At 40.1% G+C, this 21,943-nt stretch overlaps 1 long non-coding RNA gene across 4 annotated transcripts in view; it reads left to right on the top strand.

Annotated features, from left to right (window-relative positions):
• LOC134292590 (uncharacterized) overlaps window positions 1-21,943 on the top strand; it is a 90,635-nt gene that overhangs the window by 52,688 nt on the left and 16,004 nt on the right. For 3 of the 4 annotated variants that reach the window (XR_009999842.1, XR_009999844.1, XR_009999841.1), the window contains exons 3-4: window positions 15,908-16,206; window positions 21,570-21,656. This is a non-coding gene — a long non-coding RNA (uncharacterized LOC134292590). The remainder of the gene's footprint in view (window positions 1-15,907; window positions 16,207-21,569; window positions 21,657-21,943) is intronic. The other variant, XR_009999843.1, reaches the window with a different exon arrangement.

Here is a 21,943-nt window from a genome sequence, read left to right as displayed (position 1 = left end):
AGCAACCTAAATTCTTTTTCCCCCTCCAGCAACATTACAGACTTCAAATATCTGGCCGGATTTCAAGGCAGTATCACTGCATCCCAGACACGTTGCAGGAAACATCTCTCCTCCTTCTCCTCCTCCTCCTCCTCTCATCAGGACTGCTTTTTTGGAAACTTGAAAAAGCTGGATCCTTTCCAGAGTGAAGATGTGTCTTTAATTTTTTCAGCATGACCAAAAAGAAAAGAATGTCATCATATATATATATATATATATATATATATATATATATATATGGAGGGCAAGAGAAAGCAGAAAGAAATGAGTCTGGATGAAGTGAGGGGTGGGGGAGGGACGCCACCTCATCACTTGGCGTGAGCAGTTTGGGTTCAGGAATGTGATGGGTTTGCCGGAAAATAAAGGAAGAATAAAAGTACTGGAAAAGAAAGGAGGAGGGAGAAGAAAAGAGTACAGTCATCCTTTCTTTAGGAAAGGGAGGCTGGAGTGAGAATTGGGGATGCAAAGGGAGAATTCAATGCAGTAGCAGTTGAGCTCTGGAGTTCATGGCCCTACTAGCATGCTTAAAAATGTGATAAGGGGTCCCTTTCTGATTAGTCTGTTGAGTGCGCCCCATGACCTATCTCATACCCAGCAATGTCCCAATTCAACAGAGAAAGTTTAATTAATTCTCTGTCTTCTCACTTCTTTATTTCCTTCTAAAATGTCTTGGTGTCTCTCTGTTCCTCCAACCTTCCATCTTAATTCAGTTGCTGCAAGCTAAGGCCTTATCTAAACTGGTTGGTTAATCTGGGGCCAGTATGGAGCAGAAATCCTTGGAACGGAATCTGGAAGTGGCCAAATGCCTCATCTCAGACTCAATGGGTCAGAGTCAGCCCTATGAACTATCACTTTACTTTCTACTATGTCATTGCCATCAATACCAGATGTCTACAGAGCTCCATCATAAGCAGAGGTATCCATGTGACCAGGAAGAAGGAGGGACCAATCCTTCCTGGTCACAGGATGCTTCTGCTGATATCAGCTTTAAACACCTGCAACAACAAGGAGCCCACATGGAGCTCTTTGGTCATGTGGTAGTGGTGGTGGCAGGTGCCTGATTGGTCCCCTTTTCTGTACGCTGATGAGCACAGGGAAAAGGGGATGTTGGTAGTGTTGTGGGGAGAGTGAATTGTTCCAAATTTGAAGTCAATTCTGCTTTTCACATTGTTCCAAAACTATGAGGTTGCTCCAAAGTTGGTGAAAAACTCCAGAGCATCCACCAACTTTTCTTAATGTGGGATTAAATCAGTTTAATCCAGTTTACCAACAATACTTACCAAAAGTGGAATAATACTGTGAAGATAGTCATGCTCAAACACACATTGAATACAGATTATTAGGTCCATTGAGACTATCCCTAAATCCAAAATGCAAAAATAATTTTCATCCATTTGACTCAGCAGTGGGGGGAGGAGAAAAGTTTCACCTTCCTAGTAAGTCCAGGCAAAAATTAACTACAGCCTCTTTTAGCTTGTGTGTTCTTTGTTAATGACTTTTATCATCTTGACTTCACTCTGGTGTTGCTTGGTTACACATTCCCCAGTTTTCATCTGTGAAACATTGTAAGGTATGCTGCCTCATAGTCCTGCTCTGATGGAACCATTGTTTCACAGGTTGAAAATATCTTCTGGTGACTATCTTCTAGCTGCTGTGGTGTAGTGATTGATATGCTGGTCATGGAGGTCCTGAGTTGAGTTCTAACTATGGGCTAACCATTTTCTCTCAGGTTGAACTACTTTACAAAGTTGCTGCTGTGAGAAAAACCATGTCCACTTCTTGAGCTTACTGAGGAAAAGGCAGCATATAAATGTGACTAATACTTACTGTACTCAACAAATGGCCTATTGGCACTGTGTGTCTCATTGCAAACCTCCTGGAAGAAACCAGAATTTAGGAAGGTTTTTTGAATTGATATGTTTGCTTTTATAAAAAGACCAATACCATTTTAGAAAATCTTTCCAATGGTAACACGGGTAATAAAGTATGCAATGGATCTTACTCCCAGGTAAATATTGTACAGGATTGAATTTAATATGATCAAATGGCAACTAGGTAGGTTTGTTGCGACTGAGGCTGCTAACTTCAAAAGCCTAACATTTGAACTCCCTCTCTCCTTCCCTCACTTCTTTTTGCCCCAAATCATATGGAAAATTCACCAAACACATGAAAATGTGCAAAAATATCCCCACCCACCCTCTTAAGCATCCCATAATCCTAGTTTATTGTTTTCCTCTCCAGTCGCTCTCAAACATGTTGCATTCTAAGAGGGACAGAAAGGGAAAATGGATGTGTTGTGGCTTGCTGTATGTGGGAGAGATGGTCCAGAGGGTCAGGAATAGATTGTTCTTTGGCTCCTGAGCAATTGCTCGTCCCTAAACTGTAGGAACAGAACCAGACACTTCTTCACTGCCTTCTGTTCTCCACTGGTTGGTAAATACATAGTATGTTGGTGGAGCTACAATAGTTTAAAAGGTGGTCTTTGGAGAGTGGAGTGTGGAAGATGCATAGTAGTTTCATCTGTACAAAATATTACACTATGGACCTTATCACATTGGGATATACTTCCTTTATATTAGTATTTTTTGAGAACTGGATGCATATTTTATTCAGACTGGAGGCATACTGACCTCACCATATCTGATTCTTACATTTTGAAAATACTGCACTTAGACTCATCACACCATGGAAGGCTGGATCCTACCAATCCATTCCAAAGCCTCCCTCCATCACTTTTTTAAACATCCCCTGCCCCTTTGGAATATTACACAATGAGGTGCCTGGAAGTCTTGAACTACCATTCTTGCAAGATTTTAGCTGATGGCATGCATACTAATTTTACGATCACATATAAAAACAGCACCTCAGAATCGTATTAAATTTTAAAAAAACATGATGAGAAATCTGTTTGCAATTACTCCATTTCTGTGATATTTTGCAGACCCGTTCCAATTAATTACTGACAGAATAGGACAAGCGTCATGCGATATAATTAATTCAGAATTGTGTTCAAAGAGTCCCAGAAGAAGAGTATATCCCAATGTGAGAAGACCCTACATTTCCCAATCTAGGATCTTGGCTGATGCAGACTATTTAGAAAGGAAAAATACCTATACGTATTAATCTTAATTCGTAGCCCACTGCTATCCAGTGGGTCACAATCATGTGAGGTGGGAGAGCAAAGATCAGAGTCATTATCATAGTCACCATCATGTCCCATGTTTCCTGAGAGAAAAGACAAGGTGGGCTCCCCTTCCCACTTTCTCATTAAGGTTGCAGAGAATATTTGTGTATTTTGTCTTTGTTGAGGAAGGGTGTCTCAACATGTTCTGTTGAGGGAAAAATCAACTTCTGTGGGATATGTTTTTTCCCCTTTCATGCCAAATGACAGCGACAAGAGCTGAGATACTACATCACACTTTGCACTCTGTAACTGTACGAACCTGAAATGCAAAAACACACACACACACCCTTCTTTGTGATATGTGAAGATGCTTATCCAGCCACAAACAAGAAACTTCAATGCACATTGGCCATTTCCAATGTGCACCAGGAATTCCAATTTTACTAAAGATCTAAATTACAATTGAAATAAACATTCTGTACATTCACACAATGCATTCAGAGAATAAAGAAACAGAAATGTAAAAAAGAGGGAAAATAAAATGAAAGAAAAAAGAGGAGGAAAAGACACAATCTAAAAGAAAATATGGAGCCCCGGTGGCAAAGTGTGTTAAAGCACTGAGCTGCTGAACTTGCAGACCGAAAGGTTGCAGGTTCAAATCCTGGGAGCGGAGTGAGCACCCGCTGTTAGCTCCAGCTTCTGCCAACCTAGCAGTTCGAAAACATGCCAATGTGAGTAGATCAATAGATACCGCTCCGGTGGGAAGGTAGCGCCGCTCCATGCAGTCATGCTGGCCACATGACCTTGGAGGTGTCTACAGACAATGCTGGTTCTTCGGCATAAATGGAGATGAGCACCAACCCCCAAAGTCGGGCATGACTGGACTTTACGTCAGGGGAAACCTTTACCTTTTTAAAAGACAATAGGGCTCTGACCCCACGCCCATCTTAAACATAATAAAAATAATAAAAATATTATTCTACTATTACAGATCCAACTAAATAACCCTAACAGATTAGTAGTAACCATAGGAATCTGCATGAGAGTGGACAGTTGAACTACAACTTTGAGAACAGGGTTTGCATCTCTGTAAATTTACTGGGTGACCTTGGGCAAGTCACACACTTTTAGGCTTAGAAAGCCCCATGGTGGGTTCACTTTAGTGTCATTGTAAAGCAGAAACGTATTGAAGGCACACAATAACAATGACCACAGACTATTGCATTGATAGCTTGCTGAAAACATCCATAAACAGTTTCCAGTCTTTAAAAAAATTATTTAGTTGGCTTAATCCTTTAAAACCCATATTAGTTTGGCAGTCTCACCAAACCATATTTCTGTCATCAGTGCTTTAGTCCATTTCCTGGGACACTTTCCTACCTTCCTTTCAAGGGAGTCTAGGTTTGAAGAACTGAGTGAAGGAAGCACCCCTCCCGGGACCCTTTCCTATTTAACTTTCAAGTAAGTCTGGGTTTCAGCAACGGGGTTAAGGAAGCAGTGTGTAAGACATGTCACAGCATTCTTCTATTCTGATTGGCCCAACAGGCAGGGCTTACAGGGAAACATCATGCGAGCAGCATGTGGCAACCTCTCAGTTCACTGCATGGTGCTGAATAGGGGAGGAGGAGCCGTGATTGGCTGCCATGTGGTCCTGTTACAGACAAAAAACTTAATGGCTGAACCCTTACCAATATGACCATCCGGTCAAGCGAAACAAGCTGGATTGGCCGAAGGGAACCAAACACTCCAAATCCATATACAAGCCTAGTGTCCACCAGCACACTGGCAGTTTCTAGAAAAGTGTTCCCTTTAGGAAGCTTGGTCCTCCTGCATGACTGTATGGTAAACTTTCAGGGAAGGTTAACCATAGGTCACATTGGAAGATCTAGAAATTTCCAGAGATAACATTTTAATAAAATATAAGAATAATCAAATTTGCAAAAGTCAAATCTCTAAATGAGGAGAGCTAACTATAAACCATATTTGTCTGGGAATTCTCAGCCAGTGTTATGAATGCACATGGGAGAGCAACTCGATGCTGCCACTGCACAATGGACCCCCCATATGTTGCAATGTCACGGAATAGGTGAATATGGACACTGCAAAATTAATCTATTCCATTTTTAATATATATCAGGTCATTTACAATAACATATATCCCTAGAAGGATGCCAGCTAATGTATTTTGCGTTATGAATGTGTTTGGTCCCAAAAGAAGTTGTTTTCAGCGCAAAACAAAAACAAAAATCCTTCAAAAATGGATGTGTTAAAATTGATACCTTAATGAATAAATAAATAAACTCTTAGAACTGTTCAAGAATGCACATAATTTCAGACTGCAGGAAAAAAACCTTTTGGAAATTTTTTTCTTGTCCAAGAGAATAAAATTTCCTGTTTCCCATAAAGAAGCTGAAAGGACTTCTATTTGAATAACTTAAGCAAAGGGCCTGTACTTTTCACCATACTCGAAGGCAGTCCCCACCATGCCTGAGGGAAGGGAATGGTTGAGAGATTCATAAGGAAAAGGAAATGGTGGAGTTATGTTCCTGTTGTCTCAAAGCATCTATCACCTGAAAGAGTTGTCTTCATTTGTTCAATGGTAGGGCTGGCCCCATCTTTACATTATGGAGGTTCTTGATAAGATTTCAAATCCTGAAAGATTAGGATTCTGAATAATGTATGGAAGTATTATTATGTTTCCCAGTGCAGAAATTCTCTTTTCTAGTTCCTGGAATGTGCTGGCAATAGACCCAGTTATAGCTAGTCCTATTTCCACTCACTCCTATATTATGCAAGAGACATAAGCTCACAAAGGGAATACTGCTTACTTCCACTTGGAAATATTATTTTTCTTTGTCTTACCAGCCAGGGTGGCCATGTGGATTCTGGGAACTGTAATCCAACTTGCTAATCATTCTGGAAATTATCAGAAAAGCTTACAATTACTTGTTGAGTCTTCTGCTACGACTACTTAGCCCTTTGTATGTGATTGTGTTTAAAACACTCTATGAATATTAGTGCAAAGTTCTCAGAGTGCCTTATCTCAGTAAAATATCTCAAGCCAGCATTTTCCAGTGCAAAGCAAGCCAAGTCTCAGTATGGGAAATGGGGATGTTCTCTTTCTCTCCACACACTTGAATTACCAATAACATAGAAGAATGTGTCTAAGGAGGTAATTTTATACATTTCTACTCTAGCAGCTTGTATGTACTTAATCGCCTCCTCCTCCCCCATATGCCTCTTCTAAACTGGAAAGCACTAAAAGACTTATTCCTCAAGCCTTTCTTTCTTAATGGCATATCGTATGGATAACACTATTCCTGTGCCTCTGATACCCTACGATTTCAGTGTGGAATTTTAAAATAGCCAAGATTTTCTGGCAATCTTCAGTGCAAGTACTGATATGAATCAGAAGTATTTAGCCACTTACTCCCCACAAAAAGTGTAGCTCAATCAATTGTCTTCAGAAGCTTTCCAAGTGATTATTAGAAGATGTGAAGGCTCATTCTGATAAGGGATTCTGAGATCAGCCTATTTCTAATATTTGTCACTTGGACATAAATCCCCTCTGTACTAAAATGACTGGGGAATTTAAAATTTTCAAAGGCTAGAAAAATCATATTCTTTATTCATTTTGATATTTTATCCCAAGATATATATTTGCATGTGCACCTTGATACACATTTTATAATAAATATGCAATATATAATTTTATAATAAATTTTATAATAAATATGTCAATACAATTAATGTACAGTTTTTGAGCCAGTTGCAACAATATTAAGAGGTGTAAACATCATAGAAAACTGTACTACGATTCAGATATTATTCTGGGAAAAACGTATTAGGTTGGTTTGCCTCATATGAGGAATGAGCAAAATTTTCAAATACAGTACCACTAATTCTGACTTTTTGCATTGAGGCCATATAAGATGACACAACCAATTACCTTTTGCATTTGTTAGACTTAATTTGGTGATAAAAAAATAAAATTAATGTACATGTGAGCCATGGCCTGAGTACACAGTAGGTAGCAACTCTTATCCCCTGTCCTTAAGATACAGCCTGTATTGGCTTTTCCATTGCTTGAAAACATTTTCTTAATATTTTAAGCCTTGATTTTGCCATTTTATATAAGAGAACCATTTACCATGCTGTTGTATACAATGGGACTCCCACAATAGATTGTCACCTTGTGGTGGTGGTGGTGGTGGTGGTGGTGGTGATGGGGCTGGTTGTTCCAATGAACCTGCAAGTGTAACCACCGGAGTCCTGCACAATCCGGATCAGGCAGAAGATAACATGGTACATGTTACAACAGCTGTAAAAGCAGAAGAAGACTGCAACAAATTGAGAAACCACCATCAATGTGTTAACCACACTCTGTGAAGACTGTATGTTAATCGGCTGTGCACCGACCTCACATTTAAAAAACCTCACACACATGTGTCTTCCAAGAACTTGGAAGGACATAATACTCAGACAATGAGGGATTGTCTAAGTACCGTATGTACTCGAGTATAAGCCGACCCGAATATAAGCCGAGGTACCTACTCGGGGAGGGATAACTTATTGACCCGAGTATAAGCCAAGGGTGGGAAATGAAGCAGCTACTGGTAAATTTCAAAATAAAAATAAATACCAATAAAATTACATTAATTGAGGCATTGGTAGGTTAAATAATGGATATATATGGATATAGATATACAGGTACATGGATCTATATGTATATAGGATTTGCAAAGACCTGCAAACATATGAGAGGAAAATTCATATATAAAATTAATGTATATAGATAGATAGATACAGATAGATAAGTACATAAGGATTGCAAATGCATGCAGGGGGTTAATGCCTATATATCTGTAGAAGAGTTTAACAAATATTTCAGGGGAAAATGCTTTTATAAGATTAATGGCTATATATTATTATTCTTTCTGACTTGCAAGGGCATCTTTCCCTTTTTAAAACATTCCCTTGGTTAAGAGCGAGGGAGGCTTTGGAAAGCACACTGATAAGGGAGGGTAAGAGAAAAATATATCATATATTGCAAGCAATGGCCTCCAGGTTCTGTTACCTGGCCTTGACTCCATTATAAGCTGAGGGAGGCTTTTTAGCTCAAAAAAAAAAGGGGGCTGAAAAACTTGGCTTATCTTCGTGTATATATGGTAAGTAAGTACCGTATATACTCGAGTATAAGCCGACCCGAATATAAGCCGAGGCACCTAATTTTACCACCAAAAAACTGGGAAAACATTGACTCCAATATAAGCCGAGGGTGGTAAATTTCAGAAATAAAAATAGATACAGTAGAGTTTCACTTATCCAACACTCACTTATCCAACGTTCTGGATTATCCAACGCATTTTCGTAGTCAATGTTTTCAATATATCGTGATATTTTGGTGCTAAATTAATAAATACAGTAATTATTACATAGCATTACTGCGTATTGAACTACTTTTTCTGTCAAATTTGTTGTATAACTTGATGTTTTGGTGCTTCATTTGTAAAATCATAACCTAATTTGATGTTTAATAGGCTTTTCCTTAATGCCTCCTTATTATCCAACATATTCGCTTATCCAACATTCTGCCGGCCTGATTATGTTGGATAAGTGAGACTCTACTGTACCAATAAAATTACATTAATTGAGGCATCAGTAGGTTAAATGTTTTTGATTATTTACATAAAACCCAAATTTAATATAATATTTAATATTTAATATGACTGTCCAACTCTGATCAAATCATTATTCTTATCTTCTTCAATCTAAATGTGCTTATGTATCCTTTTAATAATAATGGAGTAAAATAATACAAGTAATAATAAATAGAGTGAAATAATAAATGCAATAATAATAATAATAATAATAATAAGATCAGAGTGAAATAATAAATGTATTATTATTATTATTATTATTATTATTATTAATAATAATAATAATAATAATAATAATAATAATAGAGTAAAATAAATGTAATAATAGCAGCAATAATAGAGAAAAATAATAAATGTACCATATATTCTCGAGTATAAGCTGACCCAAATATAAGCCAACCAGAACCCTCACCCGAGTATAAGCCGAGGGGGGCTTTTTCAGTCTTAAAAAAAGGGCTGAAAAACTAGGCTTATACTCGAGTATATACAGCAAGTAAGTAATTCAGTGGGACTTGAGCATCCATTGGTTTTGGTATCCACAGGGATTTTGCCCGTTCCTGGAATCAAACTCTAATGGAATCCATGGACTCATTGTATTTCAAGGCAATACTCTCATCATGAGATTCCTTCCCTTCACTCTTAGAACTGATCTCAGTTATGATACTAAGGGTCAGGCACTGAGGGGTGAGAGACATAACTGCTAAGTCAGTTTACAATGAGGATGGCATCACCATTTTGTCCTTTATGTTAGGTGGCATCACATCACGAGCTGGCCCTGAAGCTATAACCTTCCACAGGTGGGCTGTGAACTATTTTGAGAACATCTGAGGAACATAGGACCTCCAAAGATGAAGGATATGTGTGGGAGAGAATGAGCTGTGAGGACAGGGAGAAAGGCATATTCTTTGTACAAACTTAACTCTGTAGAAGGCAACATTAAGATGTGGTCTTTTTCCCCCTGCAGAGAAAACTGGAGCAGATGAAGGGTGTCTGGGATTTGTTAACTTGATTCTGCAAACACATGGGTTGTATTAAGGCAATGCTCACTCTCATTCTCTCTCCTCCCCCTGCCTGTTGGTTCTCTTTCTCATTGAGCACTAGGAAAAACTCTCCTTAGCACTCTATTCTGTTGTCACTTGGAAAGCCTTCACCTCTCGTTAAACATTTCCTTCTTTTCAAGCAGAAGAGAGAAGTGACCCAATTTCTGCACTGTCTTCTTCTCTCTGCACTTGTGTGCAGAGATTGTAGCTGTTCTGATAAATGCAAACCTGTTGCGTCACTCACAAAGTGGCTCAGGTATAGAGACAGTGATGATAAGTGGAGCCCAGATTTAAAGAGGTTCCTCATGACTGTTGCCTTGACCTCAATTTCTCCCTTTTCCCACTTTTTTTGACTCGAAATACCAGTCCTTTCCAGGTCTCTCCCAGTACTGTATAGGAGTAAGCACTGAGGAGTCTGTGGGAAAGACTCCATCTCTGGTTTATGTGTGTATTCGTTATAATGCCTGCAGGATGTTCTCCATCAGATATGTGGTTGGGATGGGTTCTTCACAGACATATGGAGTTAGAAGTCGAGCGAATACCCCACCCTGGTTCATAATATTTACTTCATTTTATGTTTTTGAGGCAAGGCTGGGCAACTTGGAAAAATGCACAAATAATACAATGGAAAGAAAATTGCTAACATTTCTCCTTGCTTCCTTTGAAAATGAAATTAGTGAAGAACTATATTCCTAGCAATTGCACTGGAATAAGTCGCAGTACAGTGTAAAGTCACTTCCAGTTTTGTTTAATGCCTGGAGAATGGATGTTGTCATCATCCTCATCATGCCGATCCTCATAATTCCCATCACTGTTTTCTTCTTCTTCCTCTTCATCCTCACTTTTATCAAAAATTCTCCCAATGATATACTGTCTAATAAAAACATCAAATAGAAGCAAAATAAAAAATCAAGATGAAACCAACAGTAGAAAGTAAAGCATTTCAACATATAAAATCAGGTTTAATACTAGTGATAAGTTAAAAAATGAATAAGTGGTAGAAGCATGAAAATGGTTCACAAGATGCTTAGGACAATTAAGCATTCTGGTGGCTGGTATTGAAAATGCTGTAATGTAGACCTCAATGACTTCTTTGAGGAGAATATTCCATAGATGAGACACTACCACCTCAATCAGTGGCAGATGATGGCTTCTATGTCAATAAAATGGGGAATCCATGCAATGGCTTAGGTCCCTTCCGCACAGCTGTATAAAATCTCACATTTCCTGCTTTGAACTGGGTTATATGGCAGGTGGATTCAGATAACCCAGTTCAAAGCAGATATTATGAGATTTTCTGCCTTGATATTCTGAGTTATATGGCTGTGTGGAAGACCCCTTAGTCTGAACTTTAAAGGCACTATCCTGGGTGCTGAATGTATTTGGGGAGAATAGGTCCAGAATTTTGGACAGTTCACCTAAAATTCAGAGTGAGACCCAGAATGGATTCACTACTTTACTCTTATTAAGTCACCAGATCTTTGTAGAAGGCCTGAAGAAGGTACCAACATCATCACAACAACCATTATAATGAATTCCTAAAGTTCGTAATTAAAGTACCGTATTTCTTCAATAGTGAGACACCATCAATTGTAAGACGTGCCTTAATTTCAGTAGCATTATCACCACCTTAGTATAATGCCAAGTTTTAAACTTTGTGTTTCTAAACAGCTATATTCTTGGGTTTGTTTCTGATATGATAAAATAAATAAAATCACCACCAATAATACATAAGATACCCCTGCTATTCTAAGATGCACCCCATTTTTGGAGATGTTTATATAGGGGGGAAGTTTTCTTAGAGTCGAAGAAATACAGTAGTTATATGCCTGTTTCTTCTTCAAAATGAAGGCTTTAGAAGAGAAGAATGAGAGAAATCCACACAAAAGTGTAAAGCTACCTTATAATTCATTCCCTCTCATGTGACATCTTTTGGATATTATTCCCTGGGTGCCTCTACCATTGCTGTTTGGGCATGGAGTTGTGAATCACTGGGGACATGGCCACATGCATGGTGGCACCTTGTGAATCTCAGAGAACAAAAGAACTGATAAATAGTGTTGTTGTTGTTGTTGCTGCTGCTTTTGTTCAGCTACTATTACTACAGTAGAGTCTCACTTATCCAACATTCGCTTATCCAACATTCTGGATTATCCAACACATTTTTGTAGTCAGTGTTTTCAATACATCGTGATATTTTGGTGCTAAATTCGTAAATACAGCAATTACTCCATAGCATTACTGTATATTGAACTACTTTTTCCGTCAAAGTTTTTGTATAACATGATGTTTTGGTGCTTGGTTTGTAAAATCATAACATAATTTGATGCTTAATAGGCTTCTCTTTAATCTCTCCTTATTATCCAACATATTCGCTTATCCAACATTCTGCTGGCCCGTTTATGTTGGATGAGTGAGACTCTACTGTATTAACTTTGTATTGGAACTAAATAATTTGACAGCATGTTATGATATCATTTTAAAAATATACAGTCTGTGGATTTTAGTTTTCAAAACAATGAATGCGTAGCAATGGTGATTTAGGAAAGAAGCATAAAATACGTCTTAAAATTTAGGCAACTGTACATGAAGACAATACGAATATATGTGGGGATACATTCATGGAGTTATTGTGGAAACATGAAATTAGATAATAGCAATCCCTACTGAAATGAATGATTTCCAGTGGAAGCATACCTTAGAATCTTGTTGGAGGACCTTGAAAAAGTCCAGAGATAACATATTTGATTGGACATGGGGTTATGTTCAATAAATTTTAGCCTTCTCTGCCAAAATGCTGGTTCCTCACTAAACTACAACTCCTATGATTCCATAGCATTAAAGCAGGACAGTTAAAGTAGTGTCAAACTGTGTTAATTTCACAGTGTAGATGCACCCATAGTGTGGTTCTAGGGCACTGTGGGAAATGAACACATTGAGCTGTCTGATGCTACTTGTAGGACCACCATGGCTGCTGACTGTTATTAGCCACTAACACCAGAAAAACCTACCAGGGCCACCAGAAGGTACTTGCCCGGGATATCCTGCTTGAAACCTGTAGCAACTAAAGTATAAATAATAAATCCCAAGTGAAACATCGCAAGTCCATTATAGTCCCTAGCTTGAAATTTGTTTATTATTTTATTCTCAGCTGCAGAGATAACTTGAAATGCTCTTTCAACATGGGCACAACCTCTATCTGCTGACTGTCTGTTTCTTCTCATGCCTCCCATTCAGTAGGAGGTTCAACCACAGACTATATGGAAGACGACGCCTAGTCTATTATGGTCCCTTCTACCAGGCCACCATACAATCGTCCTGCTTGCTTCCCCCCTAATTGTGGCTGGCCCGGTGATACCCAGCAATCAGTCATGTAGGGTTCAGAAGCTATTTCCAGCTCCTAATTAAACTCTTGCTTGCCAGAATGCCACAAGGCCCATTAGCCTAAACGAGGGCCTTCCATGAGCCCAGCCCAAAGGAAATACTGCTGAAAAGGACTTCAAATACACAGGAGGTTGGACAGGGTTGCATTCCAAGAGTGGCAGGGAGAGAGAAATTACTTGTATGCTCATCTGGAGATGCACACAGTTCTGCATTAGTTTTAAAAATGTAACATTGCATTATATATAGAATGCAGTACACATTTTGCACACATATTGGATGGGCACATCAGTTTATTGTTCATACTCATTCATAAATACATTTCATCCTTCTCTGCATTAATGCATGATTATTTTTGAGAATCCAAAACAGAGCTGCAAGGCTCGGCGTGAGCATTACAAGATGTCGGGGGAACAGGTCAGCAAATAAATATACAGTGTGAAATTGAATGGGCCATTTGACATTTCAAGGCAAATTTCCAAGCACGTTTTTTAAAGATTTTTTTTAATATACATCTGTTAGGTCTCACATTGTCAAAGGATCAACAAATGTCAAGATGGTAAGCAGCATACCCTCCCAGGCTCCCATAACACTAAACTCATAGAATCATAGAATCATAGAATCATAGAATAGTAGAGTTGGAAGAGACCACATGGGCCATCCAGTCCAACCCCCTGCTAGGAAGCAGGAAATCGCATTCAAAGCACCCCCGACAGATGGCCATCCAGCCTCTGCTTAAAAGCCTCCAAAGAAGGAGCCTCCACCACGGCCCCGGGGAGAGAGTTCCACTGTCGAACAGCTCTCACAGTGAGGAAGTTCTTCCTGATGTTCAGGTGGAATCTCCTTTCCTGTAGTTTGAAGCCATTGTTCCGTGTTCTAGTCTGCAGGGCAGCAGAAAACAAGCCCTATGACTTCCCTTCACGTATTTGTACATGGCTATCATGTCTCCTCTCAGCCTTCTCTTCTGCAGGCTAAATATGCCAAGCTCTTTAAGCCGCTCCTCATAGGGCTTGTTCTCCAGACCCTTAATCATTTTAGTCGCCCTCCTCTGGACACTTTCCAGCTTGTCAATATCTCCCTTCAACTGTGGTGCCCAAAATTGGACACAGTATTCCAGGTGTGGTCTGACCAAGGCAGAATAGAGGGGGAGCATAACTTCCCTGGATCTAGACGCTATTCCCCTATTGATGCAGGCCAGAATCCCATTGGCTTTTTTAGCAGCCGCATCACATTGTTGGCTCATGTTTAACTTGTTGTCCACAAGGACTCCAAGGTCTTTTTCGCACGCACTGCTGTCAAGCCAGGCGTCCCCCATTCTGTATCTTTGATTTCCATTTTTTCTGCCGAAGTGAAGTATCTTGCATTTGTCCCTGTTGAACTTCATTTTGTTAGTTTTGGCCCATCTCTCTAGTCTGTCAAGATCGTTTTGAATTCTGCTCCTGTCTTCTGGAGTGTTAGCTATCCCTCCCAGTTTTGTGTCGTCTGCAAACTTGATGATCGTGGCTTCTAACCCTTTGTCTAAGTCATTAATAAAGATGTTGAACAGAACCGGGCCCAGGACAGAGCCCTGCGGCACTCCACTTGTCACTTCTTTCCATGATGAAGACGACGCATTGGTGAGCACCCTTTGGGTTCGTTCGCTTAGGCAATTACAGATCCACCTAACCGTAGTTTTGTCTAGCCCACATTTTACTAGTTTGTTTGCCAGAAGGTCGTGGGTGACTTTGTCGAAGGCCTTACTGAAATCCAGGTACGCTACATCCACAGCATTTCCTGTATCGACCCAACTCGTAACTCTATCGAAAAAAGAGATCAGATTAGTCTGGCATGACTTGTTTTTGGTAAATCCGTGTTGACTGTTAGCAATGACCGCATTTGTTTCTAAGTGTTCGCAGACCACTTCTTTAATGATCTTTTCCAGAATTTTGCCTGGTATTGATGTGAGGCTGACCGGATGGTAATTGTTTGGGTCGTTCTTTTTTCCCTTCTTGAAGATAGGGACCACATTCGCCCTCCTCCAATCTGCTGGGACTTCTCCCGTTCTCCAAGAACTCTCGAAGATAGTTGTCATTTCAGGACAACTCAGAAAATATTTCTCGCTAAAATATTTATTCTGAAAGACTCATTTTTAAAAGACATTCAATTGTATCTACTTTGGGGGATATGCAGCCAGCTTTGCACAGCAGGTTAAGCCACCAAACTGCAGAACTTGCTGACTGGAAGTTTGGTGGTTTGAATCTGTGGGACGGAGTGAGCTCTCATTGTTAGCCCCAGCTTCTGCCAACCTAGGAGTTTGAAAACATGCAAATGTGAGTAGATCAAAAGGTACCACTTTGGCGGGAAAGTAACTGTGCTCCATGCAGTCATGCCGGCCACATGACCTAGGAGGCATTGACGGACAACGGCAACTCTTCGGCTTAGAAATGGAGATGAGCACCAACTCCCAAAATCGGTCTCGACTAGACTTAATGCCAAGGGGACTTGGTTGAAGTAGTGTTCCCTGTCTTCCAAAGTAGATCCAGTTTAAGTTAATAACAAGTCAACTAGAAGTCACTGTGAAAAGTTAGTCATAACTTACTTGACTAGACCTATTCATTTATTGGAGCTTATTTATTTGAATAGTGTTCAAGTATAACTGACTTAGATATCAATCTTTTTTACAGTATATCCATGGAGGATATGTTCCCAAGCTTCGTATGGATATGTGAACCCACAGCTAAGAGTGAATCCTATTCAAATGAAGGACTTCTGACCCAAGAATATCATAGAATTATGCAGGAGGACCTAGAAAATGCCTAAAGAGAACATATTTAATTGGTCGCGGATAATGAAACCATAGGTATCAGTCCCACAGATATGAGGGTCCTACAGTATTTAAAACGACCCAGTGTTTTATGTCTTTAACAAGCAGATGTAGAGCTCAAGATGGCTTTGAAGAAGATCCTTCAGTAAGAAGACCAAGGTACATGAAAATTAATCTCTTCCATTTTCTAGGATATACCACAATTTATTGGAAGACCTAGGTTTAAATTAGACAGTAATTCACTGGCTTTTGCCTCATGAAGAAAAGCAGAGTGTCCATATTCTGAGAGATAAAGTATTGGCTGCCCTTGGAAGCAATTGGGAAGGAAAAGTAATCTATGGTGCTTTTTCATCAGATCTGGCACCAAATTGATGGTATGCCTTCCAAAGATCCAAAACCTTTTCTTGTTTTTGACTCTGCCAATTAACATGGGGATCAAGTGTAATCTGTGTTGAAACTTTGATAGTAGGGCTCTATGTAAATAAATCCATCTGATTTCAATGGGATTCAATTCTGGAACAGGGCCAGATTGATTCAACTAGGGATGTAAAGAATATTCTTTTTTCCACTCATATCCTCAGTGAGTTCATTGAGGAAACAAATGAACCCAGGATTTCAAATGAACCCAGAAAAGGGTTCTTTGGTTTTTAAAAAGCCAACACACATGATTATATATATATATAATATATATACACACACACACACACACACACACACACACACACACACATACACACACTTCATTTCTATCCCGCCTTTCTCTACCCCAGAGGGGATTCAAAGCGGCTTACAAATTTGCCAAAAATTCAATACCTCACAGGTAAACAATAAAACACATCTCATCAATATATAAACAATCTAAACATATAAGCAATTAAAACACATATCAAACAATTAAATTGATTAAAACCATATAAAATGCCGGGCCATGATCTCATGTCCAAATTGTTTTCCAAAATCCATAGTCCATTATTCAAGCTGTTAAAATATCATTCTGTAGTTTCCTATTCCTCAAATCCCTGTGAGAAAAGCCAGGTTTTAAGTTTTTTCTAAAAACCAGGAGGGATGGGGCCTGCCTGATGTCACTGGGGAGGGAATTCCACAGCCGAGGGGCCAGCTCTGAGAAGGCCCTGTCTCTCCTCCCAACTAATTGCATTTGCGAAGAGGTTGGGACAGAGAGCAGGGCCTCCCCAGCCGATCTTAAAGCTCTTATAGGCTCATAGAGGAAAATGTGTTCAGCCAGGTAAGTTGGACTAGAACCATACAGGGCTTTATAGGCCAAGATCCGCATTTTGAATTGGGCTCAGTAGCAGACCGGCAGCCAGTGGAGCTGATGTATAGTATGTCCCTGTACGCCACCCCAATTAGAAATCTGGCTACTGCCCGTTGGACTAATTCAAGCTTCTGGGCCGTCTTCAAATGCAACTCCATGTAGAGTGCATTGCAATAGTCTATATGAGATGTAACAAGAGCATGGACCACTGTGGCCAAATCTGACTTCCCAAGGTACGGGCGCAATATATATAATTTTTTCCAAAAGTCCCAAAATGTGAAAAACCATTTTAAAATGTGCAAAAAGTCTCACACAGCAAGTATAAACTTATTGTTTTCTCCATTCTTGCAGGTGATAATAAATTAGGTATCATTAGGTCATGAGATGTAGCTTCCCAATAATGCCCTTGGATATCCTATTGGTATCAGTGAACATTAAGGTGGCTGTTAGAACACTCTGAATCCTTCTACCACTACCAATGGATAGCTTTGCCAAGAAGCATTTATATATTCTGTTTTCCCCAGTGAGCTGAAGCTTATATAAATGGCTTTCCTCTTTCCCACTTTTTACTCCTAGCAGCAATCCCGTGAGACAAGTCAGTTTGAGAGATTGCTACTAACAATGCCTATTCCAGATTGGATTCACCTGTTCTTTGAGCTGCAAACCATCTGCCACAATGGGTTTTATGATTCTTAGGGATCTGAACATGGATCTGCCAGGACATTCTGTAGTGCTGATGACAAAACATTAGGGGCCCTTCCAGACAGGCCCTGTTACCCAGGATCTTATCCCAAGTTTTTTTTTTTTTGCTTTAAACTGGATTATATGAGTCCACATTGCCAGATAATCTGGGATAAACCTGGGATCAGATCCTGGAATATAGAGTCTGTCTGGAAGAGCCTTAGATATGGCTAAAGTGAAAGGTTTCTTAAAATCAGGAATATTCAACCTTTTAGCTGGGGGCTTCCAGGATTCCATGGCACTGAGCAGATTTTTTATTCATGTCAGGAGCGACTTGAGAAAATGGTGTAAGAGAGTTGGCCTTCTCCCAGGAGATGTCCAGATGTTTTACCATCCTGTGGGAGGTTTCTCTCACGTCCCACAAGAGAAGATGGAGCTGACAGACAGGAGCTCACCCCACTCCCTGGATTTGTACCACTGACCTTTTGGTCAACAGTCCAGCCGGCACAAGGGTTTAACCCATTGCACCACTGGGAGCAGATAAAGTGGTGCCAAATTGCATTCAATTTACACTCCTAGTTTCTAGTTCCACACTTTACTTACTGTTGTTGCTACATGAAGAGTAACAAGGATCATCAGAGTTATTGAGAATAAAACAAATGTGGCAAGGTTGAAGGAGCTGGGCATGTTCAACTTGGTGAAGAGAAGACATGAAACCAGATCAAATAGTTTGAAGTTACAGGAGGAAAGATTTTGATTGAATGTCTTGACAATGAGAGGAGTTTGGCAATGGAAGCAATTGCCTACAAAGGTGGCAATGTTTGCAAAGAGTGGCTGGATGGCTACATCCTGAGGATGCTATAGTTGGAGATCCTGCAATGAGAAGATGGTTGGACTACATATCCCATATCCTACCCAACTTTATGAATCTATGAGACTTCTGTACATCCCCAATTATCCAGTGATGCAAAGGAACATTAATTAATTGAAGAAATAGCTGGCTCTTTGTCCTCTAATTCAAATGGTAATGTATGTATTTGAGCAACTAGCCAAATCAAATGAAATTCACTTTTGTCACTGGATGATGGGCTGCTGCTCAAAACTTTGTGCAAGTGGAAGATCATTTGCTATGGCAACCTCCAGCTGTTCCATGGGCTGAGATGGGCCCCGGTCGATGTGTTGTAGAGGTGAAGCCATCCATACAGAAAAAGCAGGTGAGCAACAAGTTAAGACAAGGACCTGCTCCCGAGCTGCAGGCATGCTGAAGCTAGCTCCTTAGAGTTTTTTCCCTCCAAAAATGAAGAAGATGTTAGAAATATGTGAACTGAGCTCAAGGTTTTAATTTTCAAAAGGAGAGTCCTGAAAATGGCCTGAAAGACACAGGAAACTAGATGTGTGGGATCAAGTTTGAAATTCCAAATATATATGAACTTTCTCAGGCTACACAGAACTTAGAAAAAACTCGCTCTGTGAATATGCTGTAGAATGAATGCAGTTTGACACTGCTTTAACTGCTCCAGCTCAATGCTATGGAATCATGGGGGTTGTAGTTTCATTGGGCACCAACACGATTTGGCAAATAAGACAATATAGATTTACCCCTAGACCAGAGCTGGTCCAACAATGAGGAGAATTAAGCAGTCGCTTGGGGCGCAAAACATACGGGGGGGCAGTCGAGACTGCTTTTTCTGTTGATTTGTTGTAAAACATGATGTTTCGGTGCTTAATTTGTAAAATCTTAATGTAATTTGATGTTTAATAGGCTTTTCCTTAATCCCTCCTTATTATCTAACATTTTCACTTATCCAACACTTTTATTTTTCAGTGATTGGTTTGGGGGGGAGGGGGCGCCAAAATTCTGTTCGCCTACACTTGAAAAATACCTAGGGCCGGCTCTGCCCTAGACACACTATTATTGTACTCTGAAGACAGATTCCTGGAGTGGAATGGACATCAAATGGGCATTTAATCAAGCCCCATGCCATGGTCAGAAATCTACTATAGCATCATTTCTGTGCAGAAATGCACATGATAAGGAGTATTGCATACTGCAATATACAATACTTCCCATACCTTGGGAAGTCAGACTTGGCCATGGTGGTCCGCACTCTCATTACATCCAGGATAGAATGCTGCAATGCGCTCTACATGGGGTTGCCTTTGAAGACTATTCAGAAGCTTCAAATAGTCCAATGAGAGGCAGTCAGGTTAATACCTGGGGTGGCATACAGGGAGAACATAACTCCCATGTTACGTCAGCTCCACTGGCTGCCTGTTTTTAAAGCTGATTTTAAAGCTGGGATTAACAGAGGGAGCTCACCCCATCCAGAGCTGTTCAGCAGTGGAACTCTCTGCCCCAGAGTTTGGTGGAGGCTCCTTCTTTGGAGGCTTTAAAACAGAGGCTGGATGACCATCTGTCGGGGGTGCATTGAATCTGATTTCCTGCTTCTTGGCAGGGGATTTGACTGGATAGCCCACAAGGTCTCTTCCAACTCTATGATTCTATTATTCAAACCGCCAACCTTCCGGTCAGCAAGTTCAGCAGCTCAGTGGTTTAGCCTGTTGTGCCACCATGGCCCCTGCAAATTTTTGCACTTTGCAAAATGCAAAAATCATATGAAATTCAAAACAATTCTGATCCTAAGCATTTTAGATAACCTGTACTGAAAAACAGACTTTTAGTCATTCTAAAAATCCTTTAGAATAATTCCGGGGAGGGGGGGGGGAATCACCTTTCTATTTTAAAACGGGAAAAGGCAGTTAATGTGTCTAGGCTTGTAATTTATTCCAAACACAGAATGTAGGGCTTTCAGTGTAGACGCTACAGAATTTAGCATATATCCATATACCACTACAATCTAGAAGTCTAACCAAAACAGCCTACCCTTCTTCTAAATATAATTAAACCCACACTGGAATGATATACAGAGGGAATGCAATATGGGAGGGGGGCAGTCTTGGTGGAAAGCTATTGCAGACTTGGGGTAAGGCTGGATGGGAAACAGCCACATCATTAAAGGAGTCTTGGCAGAAAATGGGGTTCCTTGATTCATAGCAGCTGGTCAAGGAATAGGGAGAAGTTTTTGCCTGGCTGACAGAGGGAAAAATGTCAGAAGATGGGGAATGTGAAGCTGTACAAGGGAAGAATGTGAGCCCAGTTTTCAAATGGAGAGAAGAGTGTAAAGAGAAAGAAAAGGAAGAGAAGTTTTTCTTTCTGAATGCTAGGAGGAAAAATGTGGGTGGAGATAATTTATACCTCAGATTTCATCCCTTTACTTTGACCTCATTCCAGGCAAGAAAGACAGGGAATGAAACCCAAATGCCACGTGTCTCAATGCTGGGAGTTTGGTCTGGCAGAACATTGTCTGTGCTGCTGACCAAAAAAAGAAGCCTGGTATTGCCTTTTTCTTTGGAGTATCTTCCCAGTTTTTGCCTTTGACAACTTTGTCTTCAGCTAGCAATAGTGTCTTGCTTTTTCGCAAAATTCAATTGATTCACCTTACAGCACTAAGATAGAATAAAGAGATATTTCTTTTCTGAAGTAGTAAATCTATGTCTTGATTGTCAGGTGGGGAAATAACGCATTTGGATCCTCCTGCAAAGCAACAAAATCCCTGCACGTAGAAGACCAGCAAGCCAGGAAAACAGCCAAATGGTAAACCAACTAGAAAGGGTCTCGGTCTCTCTCTCTCTCTCTCTCTCTCTCTCTCTCTCTCTCTCTATTCTGCCTTGGTCAGACCACACCTGGAATACTGTGTCCAATTTTGGGCACCGCAGATGAAGGGAGATGCTGACAAGCTGGAAAGCGTCCAGAGGAGGGCGACTAAAATGATTAAGGGTCTGGAGAACAAGCCCTATGAGGAGAGGCTTAAAGAGTTGGGCATGTTTAGCCTGCAGAAGAGAAGGCTGAGAGGAGACATGATAGCCATGTACAAATATGTG

The sequence above is a fragment of the Anolis carolinensis genome, chromosome 6 (assembly GCF_035594765.1).
Source record: "Anolis carolinensis isolate JA03-04 chromosome 6, rAnoCar3.1.pri, whole genome shotgun sequence".
Classification (NCBI taxonomy): domain Eukaryota; kingdom Metazoa; phylum Chordata; class Lepidosauria; order Squamata; family Dactyloidae; genus Anolis; species Anolis carolinensis.
This window is presented reverse-complemented; position numbering and strand designations above follow the sequence as displayed.